Consider the following 19,998-nt stretch of genomic DNA (forward strand, 5'->3'; position numbering starts at 1 on the left):
AGGTGATCCACCCACCCGGCTTCCCAAACTGCGGGATTACGGGTGTGAGCCACCACGCCCTGCCTTTTCAGCTTTCTAAAGAATGCCCAAGTATTTTCCAAGTTGTTCCACTTTGTACTCCCTGTAGCAGTGTATGAGAGCTCTGGTAATATTAGGCTTTTTAAGTTTTCACCAATTCGGCAGGCGTTGTAATGGGATTTAACTATAGTGTGAATTTTTCCAATATTTTGAAGGCTTGTGACGATTCTGTGAAGAAAAGAAGCCCTTTTTTAAGAGTTTCTTTTTTTTTTTTTTTTTTTTTTGAGACGGAGTCTGCTCTGCGCCCAGGTGGAGTGCAGTGGCGCGATCTTGGCTCACTGCAAGCTCCGCCTCCCAGGTTTACGCCATTCTCCTCCCAGCCTCCGAGTAGTGGATACAGGTGCCCGCCATCTCGCCGGCTAGTTTTTGTATTTTTAGTAGAGACGGGGTTCAATGTTGTAGACCAGGATGGTCTCTATCTCCTGACCTCGTGATCCACCCGTCTCGGCCTCCCAAAGTGCTGGGATCACAGGCTTGAGCCACCGCGCCCGGCCATTGTTTAAGAGTTTCTTAAGGGGAATTTAAACCATAATTGTATTATAGTTATTTTTGAACATGTATAAAGAAAAGGTTTCCAACACTGAAGCTTTAGTTAAGATAAAAGGTCATTAAAATGGGAAGGACCTTACCAGAAATTAGTTTTCTGGAATGTGCAAGATTTTGGAAGATGCAGTATTTAATTTTTTTCTAATTAATAATCTTTATCACATGAGAGTATTTCACTATGTGGCTGAATTGTTAACCAGATAATTTTCCTGCAATCTAACTTAGATGACTTTTAATCTAGACATGCACACCAAGAGAGCGTGGCGATGGAACCGTAACGGGCTTGTGAGAGGGCTCTACAGTATCAACTAGGAGACAAGATCCACGGAGTCACCATAAACCAGGTGTGGGTCCTTCCCGGCACCGCCTTATAAACCCACATACATTGCAGGTGTGGCTTCTGGCATCTATACGGGCCCTTCAGGGTGGAGACGAGCCTTGTCCTCGTGTCCCAAGGCCCTGCGCCAGCTCCTGTTGCATGATGGCTTACTCGATGAACAGAGCTGGTGAGAGAATGACCCCCGGGTCCTTCCTGGAATGTCGCGAAGCCTGATTCTTGTCAGATTTGAGAGAGAACACTTCCAGCTGGGTCTCTGTCATCAGACACGCTAGGTTTCCGCAGCCAAATCTGACGATTCGCTGAGTGTGAGCACGAAGACTCAGTGCCCTGATGTGTCAGTCAGGTTTTACCATCAAATAGTTTGCTCTAAAATTCTGCAGAATCTTTCAGTTTTCTGAGCCTTTTGGGTTTCAAAATTATAAAGAAGAAATTGTGGACTTATACTTACTTGGGTTTATATTAAAATGGATTCATTTGTTTTTTGTTTTGTTATTTTCTTAAACCTTTTCCTTTTTTTTTTTTTTTTTTAAGCATAGTAACTAAAAATGACAACACTTCACATATTTGGCCAGCTCTTGGCTCTGTGCTATGCTTGATGTTATAGCAAATTTAAAAGACACAACTTACCATCTAGAAAGACTGATGTGGCTGTGACTGGAGGCACATGGTGGAGCCATGCAGAGGGCCAAGGACAAGGGTGGGAGCTGCTGCTGCTGGGGGGAGAGGGAAGAGCTCCTAGAGACGGTGGTGTGAGAAAGCAGCTGCTTCTGGGCAGGGCTCCAGCAAGGGAGCCAGGGCAGTGACTAGGGGGTCCCAGGCAAGGTCCAGGCATGGGAGTCCTGACAACAGACTCAGAGCATTTGTGAAATCCTGCAAAGGCCGGGCAAAGACACCTGGGTTTCTAGTACTGGTTACTATTACTAAAGGCCTCACCCAGAGTGGTAGATTCTTCTCCTTTATTTTTCAAATTTATAGAAATGTACTTATTTTTGAGATTGGGACTCACCCTGTCGCCCAGGCTGGAGTGCAGTGGCATGATCTTGGCTCACTGCAGCCTCAAACTCCTGGGCTCAAGCAATCCTGTCACCTCAGTCCCCTAAATAACTGGGACAAGGTGCTCCCACGCCTGGCTCATTGTGTGTGCGTGTGTGTGTGTGTGTGTAGAGGTGGAAACTTGCTTTGTTGTCTAGGCTGGTCTCAAACTCCTGGGTTCAAGCAATCCTCTTGTCTTGTGTATTAGTCTAATCTCACACTGCTGTGAAGAAATACCCAAGACTGGGTAATTTATAAAGAATGAGCTAAAAAGTAAAGAGGTTTCAGTGACTCACAGTTCTGCATGGCTTGGGAGGCCTCAGGAAACTTACAATTGTGGTGGAAGGCACCTCTTCACAGGGTGGCAGGGAAGAGAATGACAAGTGAAGGGGGCAGCCCCTTATAAAACCGTCAGATCTCGTGAGAATGCACTCACTGTCACGAGAATAACATGGGGGAACCCCCCTCATGATCAATTACCTCCTACCAGGTCCCTCCCACAACGTGTGGGGATTATGGGAACTACAATTCAAGATGAAATTTGGGTGGGGACGCAGCCAAACCATATCACCTTGGCCTTCCAAAGTGCTGGGATTAAAGGTGTGAGCCACTGTATCCAGCCATAGAAACTTATGATAAGTCATGTTTCCGGTTTGAGAAATAGCTACCATGAATGCTATTATTATTAAAGCTATGTATTATTAGAAAGCAGACATCTCACGGTATCTGCTGATTTTAAATGCATTGATCATCTGTTACAAAGCATGGTAAGCTTGGAAACAAATAATTTAACAGCGGTAGATGATGCAGGTCATAGTGGGCCACTTATGCATGACTGTTGGATGGCAGGCTCCCTCGATTGGGCTGAGGAGACCCAAGGTCTCACCTCTGACAGCGACTTGCTGTGTGCACTTGGTCAGGTGACTCATGGCACCTGGACGGAGGGGGTGGCAAGTGGTGTGGTGATCACAGGGATGTGGTATGTGATTGAGGGAGAGGGCCGGCTGGCATGACTGGAAGACAAGACAGTTTCTTTCATACCGAGAAATATGGACACTTACCAGGAGGCTTACCTAGAGTAGGAGAAGACCTTCCGCCCTGCTTAGGAGTGGGGAGTCTTTCGTCTTTTTGGGGGGCATTTCTATCCTCCCAGCCCCTCCAGCTGTTCTGGAAGCCCCAGCTTTGTGCTTCCAGCTACCATCGAGGATCCATCCCACACTAGGAGAAGCAAAGACTGATCCTGGAGCCTCTCCCCGCTGTCGCCAGCTAGCCCACTCCAGCATTTCCCCCTCCCTGCAGGCCCGTTCTGTATACAACAGGAGATTATGTGCACAGAAACAGGAGACACACGGCCGATGTTGGAAGGGGTGCTGTGTTACTGAGGTGCAGTACACAAAAGCAGGAGGCACTCAGCAGACGTTGCAAAGGGTGTCGTGTTACTTAGGTGCAGCACAGTACCGTGGGAAGGGCAGACACCAGGGTGAATCCTGGCTCTGTGATTTGGGCAGCTTATGTCATCACCCTGAGCCTCAGGTTTTTTCATCTGTAAATGAGGATGAGAATACCTCCCTCACAGAGTATATGTGACATGATTAGAAAATACCTAGCCAAAAAATAATAAAAAATTTAAAAGACAGAAAATACCTAGCCAGTAATAAGCACTCAAAAAATAGATATACACACACATTCTCATCTGCCTTTTTTAAGTCTTACTTTCCTTGTTTGTAGAATAAGGGACTTGGACAGGATGGTTATGTTCTCTGCAGCTCTGAAATACTGGCTTCCTGGCATCATCTAATTTCAGGCAGAAAAACCAGTTTTCTCAGTGTGTTGAAGATCACCATTTCAAAGGCCATTTTGTCTAAGTTTAACTGGTTGTGTTTTTCTGGTTAACTCAAGTGACATCTGTTCCCGAGCTGTTCCTGACGGCAGTGAAGCTCAGCCACGATGACACAGGAGCCAGGTATTTACACCTGGCCAGAGAAGACACGAATAATCTGTTTAGGTACATGGTGCATTGTAAGAACATGGTCTTGAATGTTTTATTTAAATCAGGGATGTCCAATCTTTTGCAGAGATGCAAAGAAATGCAGTAGCTGACAGACACAGGATGGCTCTGGGAGATGCAGAAGGAGCATGTCACCCAAAACAGAGCCAAATGGGTATCCTTAAGGAAGGAGCAAAGGGGCTGAAGAAGGGATTTGTCATGAGAGATGGGACAGGTAGTTCTCTAGAGGCAGAGGCAGAGCATGAGAATGTCAGGAAGAGATGAGAGATTCTCGCACATCTGGGAAGCTGACAATCCATCAGCATGGCCATGAGGAAAATAAGGAGTAGTGGAAATAATAGATGAGGCTGGATAGAGAAGCAGGGTTCAAGCTGTGTCTATTGTGGTAAAGAGTTGTGATTCTATTCGGAAGACAATAGGTAGCATTCTAAACAAAGATCTTTTAAAACAAGAGTCAGAAAATATTTTCTGCAAAGGGCTAAATGTTAAACATTTTAAGTTTTCCAAGCCATATGGTCTCTCTGTTAATGATTTAGCTCTTCCATTGTACCATGAAAACAGCCAGAGATGTCATATAACATGTATGTGGCTGTGTCCCAGTACAACTTTACTTACAAATGCAGACTGCGTCAGACATGGGCCATGCATGGTAGTTTGCCACACCCTGTTTTAGAAAGCTCAGGTTTGTGATATGATGGAGAATGCCTATGAGAGGTCTTGTTTTAAATGGTAGAGTGAACATACACTGCGGTTCTATCTTGCTTGACCAAGCCTTGATAGTGAAAAGTAGAAAAGATAGTAAATAGATAGATGATAGGCAGGTAGACAGATGATAGATAAAGAAAATACAGCTGTTCCAGAAACAGAAAGGGATGACTTCATGAACCAAAAAGAAAGTAATATACTTTAGAAAGGAAGCAGTCTGGAAAATCCACAGTTGCAAAGCGAATAAAATTTCCAATTGCCTGAGTCCTTTCCTGGAAGTAGTCACAGCCGACTTCCTCCTCTGTTTTTTGTTTGTTTGTTGTTTGCTTTTTTGTGGTGTTTTTGTTGTTGTTGTTTGCTTTTTAAAAAAAAAAAATCCCTTTCCCTGCTTTTTTGTTACAGAAGCCTTTGTCACTTCAAACACTGCAAGTGTTCTTTTAAAAAAATTATATCAATCTTTCAATTAAAATGCAACATGTCTGCAACCTGGTATCTAGAGAGGTGAGATGGACAAAGGAGCCATTGTTACTGCACGTTTTCTTGCCCCAGCCTTCACCTTGCACACAGCAACAGACAATGAACAAAGCCAATTCCTTATGGACTGAAATTCTGATCTTTTTATGACCGGCCTTTCCATCTTTCACCTTCCCCTCTCTCATGCTGTGAATGATTGTATTGGACATTTTTGTTTTAATCTCAGTGACAGGGGAACACAGGTAGCTCTAATATAACTGTGATCCAGATGCTTCTGTTTCTATCACATATTCATTTTGTAGCAAACATTTACATCCATAATTTTTCACTGTCTTTTGAAAATAATTAGGCAATATCTCATCTGAGGTAGAATGTTTCTAGTGGTTGTGTTCTCAGGGAAAAAAACTAATCTGTTCTCTATCCACGGCTTTCCAGGAACAGTAAGAGGACCTTTTGCTTGAATAATTTTATCCACACTGCAGAGTGGGTAATGAGCAGATTATGTAAAAACAATTCTGCTTCACTTCAGTAACAGCGCCTCACACTCATTTTTCTCAACACAAACTTATTTTTCCAGCAGAAGAATCCCAGGCTTCTTAGAGAACCCAGTGACCTTTTGCACCTAAATCGGTGAAATCATCATGTTTTCTTCTGCCATATCCATAGTTCAAACAAAGATGAGGCAAAGCCAGACATTCCTGAAGGAACCCAAGAAAAGTCCTCCTTTCTCTCTCTGCAATGAATGAATCTCTAGACCATCAGTTCTAACCTTCAAAAACCAAACCTGTTGTGAGATCTCCTTCAAATACTACTGTAGACCCAGTGTATTCATCAAATTTTTGAATATTTTTGTTTTATTTGGAATCAATTTATTTGTAAGTTTAGTATTTGTATAATATAAGGGAGAAATGTTTAAATCGTCTATGTCATATGTACCTCTGGCTTATTGCCCACTTATTTTAGCCTCAGGCTAAACTTTGGTTTCTGTCTTTAATTTTTGTCAGAAAAAATATAAGTCATCTCAAAACATCTGCTTTTATTGTAGGGACTCATGCTGCTGCCATCTCCATTCCTCTCTCTCTTCTTGCAATCTGGGTGGAAATTCTTTAATATGAAACATTTCAACCACCTCACTCTCCCATGTCCACTATCAGACATTCTAACTTATCCAGCCAAGGCTGTCATCTTAGGCCAGGGATTTTTTAGGAATCTATTTTGCTGTGATACGGCTGGCACCCCTTGACTCATTTTATCACCCCGGGTTGTTTTCATTTTAGGAGCCCAAGAGGGCAGAAAAAGAAGTAGGCGAGCAATTAAACCCCTCTGAGTCAGAAGCGTCTCCCCTTGTGTTAAGCAACATTGTAGAATATCGTATTTAGTAAGCTCCTAGCAGATGAGCCACGTGGCTGCTGAGCACACATGCCTGCTGAGCACACATGCCTGCTTGCTGCTGTGAGCTCAGACACCATCATCATTAGTCTTTTCCACCTCTGGAGGGAATGATAAGGGCCACTTAATAACCTGTAAATCATAGAGTTAAGGTGTTTCCCCAAAATGCTGATGACAGAATGGAAGGTGAGGAGTGGTTAGCCACAGGTCAAAAGTGCAGGAAAGTCTATCAATGGGGGTTGTAGGTCTTTTTCTTTTGGAAGTCTCACTAGAATGGGGTCAAGGACTCTGCCGATTTTAGGATGAAAAATTGGGATATTAGACACCCTCAGATATTTATCCAAGTCTTCATTTAGGGCTTTTAATTAGTTTGTTCAACCATCACAATCTCAAGTGTTAAGCAGGGCATTTGAATCTCTCCACAGTCCAAATCAGCACCGTCTTTAAAGTTGAGTTTCTCATTATTCTCACATGATATACCTTATTTATCCCACAACTACCAATAACATATCGTGCTCACTGTTACCTTGAGACAACACTTGAATTTTACTCAACCTGGAGTGTTCTTCATATGTCTTGTCCAGATCCAGTTTGGACTCATTCTTCAGCCCTGCATCAGTCAGTGGGAGCTAGGTTAAACTGTGGTTGGTGACAGACAACCTCCAAATTTCAGTGGCTCAAATATCTTCCTCATTTATATACATCTCATCATGGGTCAGGTGAGAGGTAGCTCTGTGCTGTATCATCCTAACACAGGAATCCAGACGGAAGGAGGGACCATCAATAAGATCCCCATTGCTATAGAAAAGAGAAAAAAGCATGTGGAATAGAACTCTGTTTCTTGGAAATTTCTCCTGAAAAAGTCACATTATTTTTTCTCACCTCCATTGGCAAAGAAAAAAAAAAGTCATGTGGTCATGTGAAAATTAAGTAGGTGGGATGGAACAGTCAGAATGCATTCATAAAAAGTGAACTGAAAATATTTGGAGAACAGCACCAATGACTATCATGAATGCCAACATGCACCCCAACAAACCCAGTGCTGGCACTGTCCAAACCTTTTACGTCTTGCAAAGTATTAGAACTTATCTGAAGCCATGCCACTCAGAGGGACTACAAAATACGTAATGACATTTCCTTTAGGATGTCCTTGGAGAAATCAAGGAAAAGAAGTTAAATAATTTAAAAGTGCATTTGGGTACAGCTATACCACTAGAGGGTAAGACTAGAGATAGATCGTAAACAAAACAACAGGGATTATGCTGAGTCAGGGCCAGAAGTATGGTTTGAGGTGGGGTCATGGTCAGTGTCAAGATCAAAGTTAGGGTCAAAGTAAGGATCAGAATTAGGGACCAGGGCAGGGATCAGGGTTTAGGTTTAGGGTCAAAGTCTTGGGACAGGGTTAGGGTTAGGATTAGAACCAGAACTTTGTTCTCCTCGGGACCCACCCGAGAGTGGGTCACCATGGCTTTGGAGCACCTAGTAGCGTGTCCACCTTAAAGACCAGAGTTTCGTTGTCCTTAAGACTGACCTAGGGAGATGTGGCTGCAGGCCATTGAGGAAGGTGAGGCAAAAGCTTCCTGTCTGCTCCCCGTGTGCTGAGGAGGGAGCTCGGCTATGGGCTTTACTTTCACATATTCTTATATTCTACAAGTCTTGTTTTACAAAAGCCTCCCTGCCCTGAGGCTTTGGCTGCTCATCGCTGTTGATAATCACAGCGTGCCATAACATATGGTAAGATTTGGGTTTGTTTCTGGGGAGAGATCTTGGTACAGAGAAAGGAGCAATGCTTGGAGCCACTATCAGGACATTTGGGATGAAAGCTGGGGATGGGCAGAGGCTGGAGGAAACATGTGCACCCCGCTGTAAACACTTTTATTCATATTTTAATTACTAATTTTTCTTACAGTGTTAAAGTAGTAAAACGTAGTATTGAAAAATTGAAAAGTAGCCATATTAAAACTTTCAACATTATTTAAGTTTAAATATATTATTTGTACCTCATCAACATTTTTTATTTTGTTGATAAAGTCTAAGGTTAATTGGCAGCATATTTGTATTAGTAGGTAGAATAATGTCTGTTTTATAAACATTGACATCCTACATTATATGTGTGAACCCTGAAAATCTGAGACAGCTCTCCGATTTTTTAGAAAGTGTATTTTGCCAAGCTTAAGGATGCATGCATGTGATGCATCCTCAGGAGGTCCTCACAATATGGGCCCAAGGTGGCAGGGGCTCAGCTTGGTTGTACACATTTTTAGGGAGACATGAGACATCAATCAATATGTGTAAAATGTACATTGGTTCAGTCCAGAAAATTGAGAAGGCCAGACAGGGGGTTTCCAGGTCATAGGTAGGTAAGAGACAAATGGTTTCATCCTTTTGCGTTGCTGACTACTCTCTTCAAATGAGGCAATCGGATATGCATTTCTCTCGGTGAGCAGATGGGTGTTTGCATAGAATGGGAGGCAGATTTGTTCTCAGCAGTTCCCAGCTTGACTTTTCCCTTTAGTTTAGTGATTTTGGGTCCCCAAGATTGATTTTCCTTTCACAAGGTCTAACATGTTTTCCTATGAGCATTAATTATTCATTGTGTATTTTATTACACAAATAAGGCACAGATTTTTAAGAAATCATCAACTTTGTGGCTAGCTATATAGACATAATTACACAGAAGCTCAACTAAATTTGCAAACATTCCAGAGTTTGGGTTTCCAATAATTCTTTGTGATTCTTTAAAAGGTAAAAGTACTTTTTTTCCCGTAAAACATAGCAACATCTAAAATCACCTGTAGAATGTCCTGCCATTTTTGTTTCTCTAGTTTCCTCATTTTCTGCAAAGCCTCACTGAGGAAATTGACTTTGAACATCCTTTTACACTCTTCTGTTTTAGAAAGCATTGTGGTAAAACATTGAATCATCATGGTCATAAGTTCTCTCCACATACTTTCTTCCTTTGAATATTTTTTCCCAGTGGCTAATATTTGATTCTGTTGTATTATGGCTAAAAGGTAGGCATGGGCATGAAATAAAGACAAGAAGTCTTTGGAATAAGTGATCCCATCACAATAAATCAATTTTCCATTGGAACATATTTTTACAAAGTCACTGTTTTGAAAATACTTAGCCATGAATTGAAACAGAGTCTGTAAGGTTATTTTTTTTTTCCTGGTCTAAGGCAAACAGCATTTTAGAGAATGAACCCAGGACACAACCACAGCACAAGAAAAAAATATGATAATTAAGTTTACACATATGTGTGACTACTCTAACAGAAAACATGTAAAGAGCATTTGTTTTGATTTATATATCTATCTGCACTGTTTAATTTTTTGTGTCATAAATGCTCTTATTTAAAAAAACAGGACTAGTTAACAGTGTCAATTACTAGTAATTCGTGGTATAAATAATTAAACAAGGAAGTGTTCAAAAAATATAACTGTTTTCAATAAAGTTTTATTTTACATCATTTTTTTACTTACTCAGAAATTGCCCCCCCAAAAAATGCAGAGATTTCCCATGTAGCTGCAACCTAGATTCATCTCTTATTAACATCTTCTATCAGTGTGTCTCACGTGGCTTATTAATATCTTACATAATTTGTCATAGTTAATGAACCAATACTGATAGACTATTATTAACTAAAGTTCATATTTCATTTGGATGCCCTTGGTTCTGTCTTACTCTGACCCAGGATCCCATCCAGGATCCCGCATGACATGTAGTCATCACATCCCTGTGGGCTCTTCCTGGCTGTGACAGTGCGTCAGGCTTTCCATGTCATGATGACCTTGATAGTACTGAGGAGGATTGGTCAGGAATTTTGTAGAGTGTCCCTCATTGTCACTGCATGTTCTCAAGGTGAACTGTCACCTTTGATGTTCACTTGGATCATTTGGAAGAGCTACTGTTTGTCCGGTTTCTCCACTGTGAAGTTATTTTTCCTCCTTGCCCATACTGCATGTGTTCTTTTGGAGCAAGTCACTGTGCGGAGCCCACACTTACGGAGTGAGGAGTTGGCTCCACATTATTGATGGCTGAGTGTCTACATCAATTACTTGGAATTCTTTTGCAAAGGAGATTTCTATGCAACTCCGTTTTCTTATTTTCTTGTGTATACAAATACAGACACCTAGATAATTACTTTCAGTTTTAGTTATTATTCAACACTATAATTCATTCCTGTGTTGGCCATCAGTAGCTGTTTTTATTGGCTATTCTTTTTCTTTGATATATTTTAATTTTTTTTAGTACTTGCTTTCTGATACTTCAAGATTATCCCGACTCCTCAATTTACTGTCCCAGTTCTAGTATCAGACGTTTCTTCAAAGAGCCTGATTCCTTTCAGAATGGTAGGAAAACTTACATCTGGCTGCCAAAGGAGCACATTGTTGAATGAGCACTTGTTCCTTATTAGCAATGCTAGGAAGTATATGTGTGTGTCTAACCTACCTATACACACCTAATTATAAAGTTTTCTATGTAGAACTGTGTGTATCTATATTAAACTAAACATAAGTTTACATTCATGTCTCCACCTCTTATCTACTATCACATGAATCATTCTAGCCTTCTCCCCTTGCTAATTTGTAACCTCCCACTTCAACAGTGAGAGACCTGGTTCCTACCATCTGTGACTTATGTAAGTCATTGTTTTATTCCAGATACAGACACTGTGGTTTTACAATTGTTCACAATTGCTTCTGTTGGAAAGAACTTTATAAACTAGAATCCAGTGATGAAGTATAGTTCGTTTGCCTTCAGCCTACGGATTCTATTCATTTTCAAAGTGGCTTAGGTCAACACCATTTTCCCTACACCTTCAGTGAGTTTTTTCCTACATTTGTGTCTTAGTCTGTCTTGTGCTTCTGTAACAGAATATCTGAGGCTGGGTAATTTATAAGTAAAAAAGGTCCTTTTGGCTCACAATACTGGTGGCTGGAATGTCTAAGATTGGGCATTTGCATCTGGTGGAGTCTCAGTCTTTTCCACCTCATGGTGGAAAGTGCAAGGGGAGCAAGGGGTGCACCAGAGATCACATAGCAAGAATGAAAGCAAGAGGGAATCCAAGGAACCCAGACTCTTGTTAACTACCTACTCCTGCAGGAATTAATCCACTCCTGTGAGAGCAGAACTCACTCATCCCCATGGAGGACATTAATCTATTCATGAGGGATCCGTCCCCATGATCCAAACACCTTCCACTAGGCCCCACCACCCCACACTGCCACATTGGGGGTCAAATTTCAACACGAGTTTTTGCAGGGACAAACCACATCCAAACCATAGTAATTTGTAGCATAGTTAAATTATTTTTCACATGATGTATTCTGTCCTGGGATACTCCACATCCTGAGTAATTTTATTTAATTTGAATAGAGTTTGATTTACCCATTTGGTTGTAAAATTCTGCATATTTTGACCAATGCATTGTGGTAGGTATCCCACTATTGAAGTATCATATGAAATGCTTCAAACCTCCACCCATGGAGCCAATGGTTTCCCATCTGTGTAGTTTGCCTTCTGCAGTGTCTCATTAAATGAGGTCACACTGTGTGTATTCTCCTCAGACTGTCTTCTTCCACTTAGCAATGTGCATACAAGATTCACTCATGTCTTTGTGTGAGTTGATAGCTTGTTCCTTTCTATGGCTAAATAGTATCCCATTGCATGAATGTACCACAGTTTGGTTATGCATTTTGGGGAGCAAAACCTTCCTCTTCTAACTTTTTTCCAGGGTTGGAGACCTTCAAATTAACTGACAATAGATACATTAGTAGGAGAGACAATACTTGGCTTCTTATTCCACAAGTATCATTGTGGGACAAAATTCATCAGATGACAGGATCCAGTTTACAAAGAGGTAAAAATACCCCAAAAACAAGAAACAAGACTAGAATCTGATAACCCACAATAGCTATAGCTTTCCTTAAAAAAAAAATTTTTTTTTTGAGACAGGGTCTGGCTCTGTCGCGCAGGCTGGAGTGCAAAGGTGCAACAATCTCAGCTCACTGTAACCTCTACCTCCTTGGTGCAAGTGATCCTCCCTCCTCAGCCTCCTGATTAGCTGGGACTACAGGCACATATCATCGTGCCCATCTAATTTTTATATTTTTGGTAGAGACGGGGTTTCAACATGTTGCTCAGGCTGATCTTGAACTCCTGGCCTCCCAAAGTGCTGGAATTATAGGCATGTGCCACCATGCCCGGCCAAGTTATAGTTTTCCATTGAAACATAAAATTCCTCTCTGTAGTAACCATCATTTTCGATCATAATCAAAGTAAGACTATTCTTGTTTTAAAATTAGTATAGTTTTGTTAGATTTTGCTTGATTATTTACGTAAGTGCAGCAAGAACAGGAGATGACCACATAGGTGCTTTCAAGTTTCTTTGCTGGAAGTTTTCATACAGAATCTCAGATTTTACTTTTAAAGGCCTTATTCAGGCAAAAAGCCAAGCTAAGAACATACTATCAAATTTCAGCTGCAGTCCTTATAGCTTTGTGTGAATTCCTCTCTTCTTGAGGCCCCCAAAATATCCCTAAATTCCTGTGCCTACCAGGAAATGACCTTTACTAACCTGTAAGGCTGTGAACCTGTAATGTAAGTATCAGGCTGACTTTTCTCAGAGTGCTGTTGGGAATGAAGTTTTTGGTGTTCAAAAAAAAAAAAAATTAACATGGGAACAAATGATCTCTTAGCAAGGCGAGCTTTACTTTCTGCAGAAAGGGTGCTACTCAATAGCTGTCCAGCCACAAGAGCACACTGAGCAAAGGAGACAGAGTTACTTATAACCTGATGTGTCTACCCTACTGCTGTGTCCAGTTACCATTGGCTGGAATAGGACCTCGTATTTTACACCTTACCCAATTGGCTATTAGTTTAAAACTTTCTTAATTAGGTAAGGGGAATAGAACAAAGGAAGAAAAGGAAGTTGCCAGGGATAGTTAAGGAAGCATCTCCAAATAAGGAATGGCATACACTATGGGCTTGGGCTTGTCTAGTTCTGTCCAGCCATGCTGGAGCAAGCTAGGACAACTGATTTGGAACACACACACACACACACACACACACGCACACACACACAAAAATAGTGGATAGCAATCTTATAGTAAGAAATTGTGACTTTTTACAATCTTTGAAGAAGAACTTTCCCATTTCTCACAGTGCTTTGTAAGCATTGTCTCCATCATAATCAACCTTACTTCCTTAAAATTGCTAGTCATAACTGATCTTAGGTACACTTCCAAAATACGATATTCCAGTAAAAACCTTGATAATATAACCAAATTTTCCAATTATGTCCTGTTGTAAACAGATTCTTACTGGACTTTTGCCAATAACTATATCATCATGAAAATAAGAGTATTCAGTAAGATTTCAAAATTCTGGAGAGATTAGGCAGGGAAAAAAAAGAAAAATGCTTCACTTCTGTTTACAAAAGCGTAATCTACTAAATTGTTGTAAGTTACAGTTAGATTAAGAGAGAGAGATTTCTTAAATCCAGAAACTAGAACATGAACCAGCAATGCTCTAAAAAGCTATAAAATTATAATCAATTTTCATCAGTTCATTCAGTTTCATGTGATCAATTCCAGTCTTGCTGGATCTTGGGTTAGCAGTCTCATGACCCCATCAATTTCTCCACCTGGCTTCTGGAGATCTTCACTGAGTCAAGTGTATGGTCTTAAAGTTATTTAAGCAATATCATCAGAAGTCTTTAACCAGAGTACCTGTCATACTCTTTTCCATGAGTCTCAGAGGGAGTCCTGTATTGGAGATGAACATTCTGACCTGTAGCTGATCGCAGGAGCTTTCAGGAAAGCATCAGGGGGAAATAATATCTAAATGACAAAGAGTATGAAATGGCTGTGATTATACCACAGTTGACAAGGATATTCGATTTTTTCTGTGGCATACAACATTTATTTATTTATTCATTTATTTAGAAACAGAGTCTCGCTCTGTCACCCAGGCTTGAGTACAGTGGCATGATCTCGGCTCACTGTAAGCTCCACCTCCCAGGTTCATGCCATTCTCCTCCGTCAGCCTCCCGAGTAGCTGTGACTACAGGTGCCCGCCACCACGCCCAGCTAATTTTTTGTATTTTTAGTAGAGATGGGGTTTCACCGTGTCAGCCAGGATGGTCTTGATCTCCTGACCTTGTGATCCACCCACCTCGGCCTCCCAAAGTGCTGGGATTACAGGCGTGAGCCACTGCACCCGGCACAACATTTAAAATAATAATTGGAATTATGACTCATAACTCTATACTGGCACATAGCATGGATAAGGAGGACATTGACAAATTTCCAGGAATTTTATATAATTTCTGAAAACATGACATTTTACCCATACAAATATAACACAGGGAAGGTTAGATATCTCTTTTTATTTGTATCTTTTGTGAGGGTTTCCCTTATAAAAAATACATCCTACTTTACTTGTGAAACATGCCCTACTTTTCTTGCATGCTTTGCATAGAGTTGTTTCTAGTTATTCTATTGCTTCTAGTAGTTTTATTTATACATATTGATTATAATTTTAATACTTAGTAATCTTTTATTTTCCAGAGAAAACTAACAAGTAAGCAATTATAAACTGTCATATATTAGCATTCCATAGTAGGTTAGAAAATGTATGAGTATACCATCTCCCAACATCTACAGGGATGTGTTTCCTCATAGTACAATTTCTCATTGTGGTAGACAAAGACATGTTTATTAATGGTCCAAAATATCTTTAGTCTCTCTGTAAAAATAAGAAGCAAAAAGTATATAAACTTGAATTATTTATGTTCAGTATGTAATGTTTTAGTATTGTATCTTATTTATAAATGGTCTAGATATTTAATGCAAATCTTTTACTTAGCTTAACTTTAAGGTTAAAAATTACCAAAAGTATTTTGGAAACTACTATTAAGCAGATTTACAGTAAACAAATTATTTTTGAAATTATGTTTTTCGCTTTTCACAAGATGGCACCGAAAGTGAAGAAGGAAGTTCCTGCCCCTCCTGAAGCCAAAGCCAAAGCCAAAGCTTTAAAGGCCAAGAAGGCAGTGTTGAAAGGTGTCCACAGCAACACACAGAAAAGAAGATCCGCATGTCACTCACCTTGAGGTGGCCCAAGACACTGCAACTCCGGAGGCAGCCCAAATATCCCCGGAAGATTACCCCCAGGAGAAACAAGCTTGACCACTATGCTATCATCAAGTTTCCGCTGACCACTGAGTCGGCCATGAAGAAGATAGAAGAAAACAACATGCTTGTGTTCATTGTGGATGTTAAAGCCAACAAGCACCAGATCAAACAGGCTGTGAAGAAGCTCTGGGACATGGATGTGGCCACAGTCAACATCCTGATTCGACCTGATAAAGAGAAGAAGGCATATGTTCGACTGGCTCCTGATTATGATGCTTTGGATGTTGCAACAAAATTGGGATCATCTAAACCAAGTCCAGCTGGCTAACTCTAAATATATATGTATCTTTTCACCATAAAAAAGAAATAATGTTTTTCATAAGAATGACAACTTAATTAGAATCAAATTTATAAGCTTTAAGATTTTACATTTCTAGTAAGTATAATATTAGCTTATTTGAGTAGAACTCAAGCAGAATAGGAATTTATGTTTGTTTTATATTCAATAGTGGTAACTTTGAAGACATACTTGTTTTATTATACCAAAAATATTATATTAACCTTATTTAACTAAGTTTTATCCAAATCGTGTTAACTTAAAAAACATTTGATCAGTTCCTATATTTCTAGGAGTTTGGTGAATATTTATTTATAAATGCTTATTTTTTTTCCAAGCCAAGTTAGAATAGAGCACTTTTAAAGGATTTTATAAATGAATTTTGCAACGCTATCCAGAATTAAGAAAATATCACATATACATAACACACATTAATAGACATACAAACACAAATAGAGATTTCATAGCTTTCATCCTGAAATTTCAGCCATGAATCAGGCATAAATATTCTGATGGTTAATTTTAGACATCTACTTGATTGGATTAAGAGACACACATAGCTGGTATAACACAATTTCTGGGCATATGTGTGAGGGTGTTTCCGGAAGACACTGAGGTAACCCTGACCCAATGTAGATGGGCACAGTTACGGTTTGGCTGTGTCCCCACTCAGATCTCATCTTGAATCGTAGTTCCTATAATTCCTACATGTCGTGGGAGGGACCCAGTGGGAGGTGACTGAATCATGGTGGTGGTTACCGCCATGCTGTTCTCATGATAGTGAGTTCTCATGATCTGATGTTTTTATAAGGAGCTTTTCCTGTTTGGCTCAGCACTTCTCCTTGTTGCTGCCATGTGAAGAAGGATGTCTTTGCTTCCCCTTTCACCATGATTGTGAGGCCCCTCCAGCCATGTGGAACTGTCAGCCCATTAAACCTCTTTGTTCTTTATAAATTGCTCAGACTCAGGTATTTCTTCATAGCAGTGTATAAATGGATGAATACAGGCACCATCCAATTGGTTGAGAACCCAGATAGAACAAAAAGGAAGAGGAAAGGGGAATTATCTCCTTCTGAAATGGAAACATCCTTCTTCTCCTGCCCTTGACATCAGAACTTCAGGGTCTCAGGCCTTTGGCCTCAGAATGAGAGTTACACCATTGGCTTCCCTCATTCTGAGTCCTTTGGACCTGGACTGAACCATGCTACGCTTTCCTGGTTCTCCAACTTGGCACTTTCCTGGTTCTCCAACTTGGAGACAGGCTATTGTGGAACTTCTCAGCCTCCATAATTATGTGAACCAATTCCCCTAATGAGTCTTCTCTCATCTATCTATCTCCATATATCACATTGATTCTGCCTTTCTGGAGAACCCTGACTAATGTGATTACAATAATACAAAATTCACTAGTTTATACAGAAGACTTGGTTTTTGTCTTTGCCCCATTTTTTATTTGTATTCTGTGTTCCTGGAAAATGGAACAAGCTTTTTTCTCGCTAATACTTTTGGAGATTTGTAAGATTTTCTTTTGTTTTGACATACAATCTTACGGAGGCTGAGAAATAATTTTTTTTTCTGTTTTATTTTTCAGCCACAGGTGTTTGCTTTTGCAGATTCTTGAGCATGTTGAGAGCCTCCAAGACATGGAGCAGGGTGCCTAAAGTTTCAGTGATTATAGGGAGTTGAGAGACTCAAATGGGAAGGGAAAGGTCTAAAAGGAGGCAGTTTGGAAGATAAAAATTTTCTCAAAGGAGCCATTAAAGTTCTAAATAATTCTTATTCTTAGTAGAGTCATGCAAACAGGAAAGGAAGTAGACAGAATTAGCTCCATACTGGTGGAACACATAGTCAGCAGAGGTTTGAGAAGGGAGAATTTAGTCAACTGAGAAGTTCCCATGAAAGGAGCAAGATCAAGATCACAGAGACACCATGAAACAAAAAGCCAGGAATAACTTCCAACCCAAGAGGAGAACACAGAGGCCTCAAAACCAAAGCTAGGATAAGAAACTTGTAGCCTAAGAGTTACCTTCCAGACAAAGAAGCCTGAGATTCCAACCCAGCTTCACAGAGTACTCACTCAAAATGTTACTGAAACTGTAGGCTTTTCAATGACTTAGCCATGCATGCAAAAGGCATTCCTTAAGGTGGTACAGAAGATGGAGCCCCCATATCCAAAGATAGCCAAGGAGAAAGAAAGACCCCTGTTGGCAGAGCCAGTGGGCAAAGGCAACAGAAAAGGAGACAAGAATCCTAATGGGATGAGATCCTTTCAGATTTAGGCTTATACAAACTCCTGAGAATTGGCAGGTTGACAGCCATAAACGGGGTACCAACTTTTCCACTCATTGGATTACAAGTTCTTCAGCATCCAAAATGATTAACAAAATGACAATTTCTAGGGCTTTTGTGGGAGAGTATGGAAGGTCTTTTTGAACCTTTTAATGCTGTCAACAGAAGAATGATGACATTCATAAATTTGGAAAGGAGCATTTCTTTATTTTTATGTTTATTTTTTTTGAGATGGAGTTTCACTGTTGTTGCCCAGGCTGGAGTGCAATGGTGTGATCTCGGCTCACTGCAACCTCCACCTTCTGGGTTCAAGCGATTCTCCTGCCTCAGCCTCCCAATTAGCTGGGATTACAGATGCCCACCACCAAGCCTGGCTAATTTTTTGTATTTTTAGTAGAGACAGGGTTTCATCATGTTGGCCAGGCTGGTCTCAAATGCCAGACCTCAGGTGATCCACCTGCCTTGGCCTCCCAAAGTGCTGGGATTACAGGCATGAGCCACCACACCCAGTGAGAGATTTATTTCCTATAAAGGGTTGCAGCCTGCAGGATTGTCCTTCTGACAGACTGGGAAGCATAGCCTCCAGCCAGAAGCCAGAAACAGATGCTTCAAGGGAGATGTAAAGGAAATAGTAATTTATGCTGAGTGGAATTGGCAAAAACATATATTTAATAAACTCTAGGAGGAGTCATGAATATTTATGAAAGGAGAAATGCCTGCTTGTGCAATTGAGTTTCTTGCTTCTTCATGGGTCCCATGTACAAAAAATGGCAGTGTTAGCACGATCCCAGGGTAGAGTTTTCAGCCCTCTGACATTAAAAGGTGAAGCAGAGGACCTGAAAATTCGCTCTGTGCATCCTCTGTACACAGGCCAGAACCTCACCGTCATGGGTGGTCTCTTATTAGGCAAGAAAGGAGAGGTTGATATCAGTGGCGGCGCCGTTGAAAGGGCTGGTGTCTGTTTAATCCTTAGGGAAGAAAGCCTCACCATGGTTAGCAAATGAGGGGGTATAACGAGGTGTATCTGACACCCATCATCCCATCCTGGCCAAGCTGAGAACTCAGTTTTGAAAGTTACTCTGGGGTTCCCTCAGCCAAGAGTTGGTCTGTTCAGTCAGTTGGGAGCTTAGGATTTCATTTTCATTTATCAATGCTAATGGGAAAGAGTACACTGGCTTCATGGCAGCTGAATTTGCAAAAAACTCCTTGGATGGAGTTAATGGCAGCTGTATTTTTCTGGGAGCTCTGCTTTAATTGGATAAAGTAAGTTCTGGTAAGATTTCTTCCTTTATCTTCAGTATCTCAAATGTTTTCATTTAAATAATCTTTATAAGAACTCTTGATGTCTGAGTGGATTCCCACACAGTCATCTACTATAAGACTTTCTGATTCTTTTTTCCTTTGGTCATTATGAATAGAGCTTCTGTAAATAATTGCATGGTAGCTTTTATTTAGAAATAACATCAAAGTAGTTGTCCAAATACTTAGGAATGTGATTTTTGGATTGTAAGGTGAGACTTGTTTAGCTTTGGAAAAAACTGCCCAACTTGTAATAGGGGAGGAAAAATTCCAAAAGTGCTTTTGGAATTCTTAGATGGGACCCTCTGTAACAAATGACAGATTAAAATGAGAAAAACAGAAAAGTTTAAAAACATGT

General features: G+C 40.5%; 1 pseudogene across 1 annotated transcript; it reads left to right on the top strand.

The window, feature by feature from the left end:
- The first annotated feature begins 3,829 nt into the window (after positions 1-3,829).
- On the top strand, positions 3,830-16,338 carry LOC117091355 (annotated as a pseudogene). Its single transcript, XR_004440402.1, has 2 exons — positions 3,830-3,959; positions 15,553-16,338. The product of XR_004440402.1 is annotated as a 60S ribosomal protein L23a-like (transcript).
- Positions 16,339-19,998: the final 3,660 nt, after the last annotated feature.

Source organism: Trachypithecus francoisi, unplaced genomic scaffold (genome assembly GCF_009764315.1).
Source record: "Trachypithecus francoisi isolate TF-2019V2 unplaced genomic scaffold, Tfra_2.0 Contig01197, whole genome shotgun sequence".
Taxonomy (NCBI): domain Eukaryota; kingdom Metazoa; phylum Chordata; class Mammalia; order Primates; family Cercopithecidae; genus Trachypithecus; species Trachypithecus francoisi.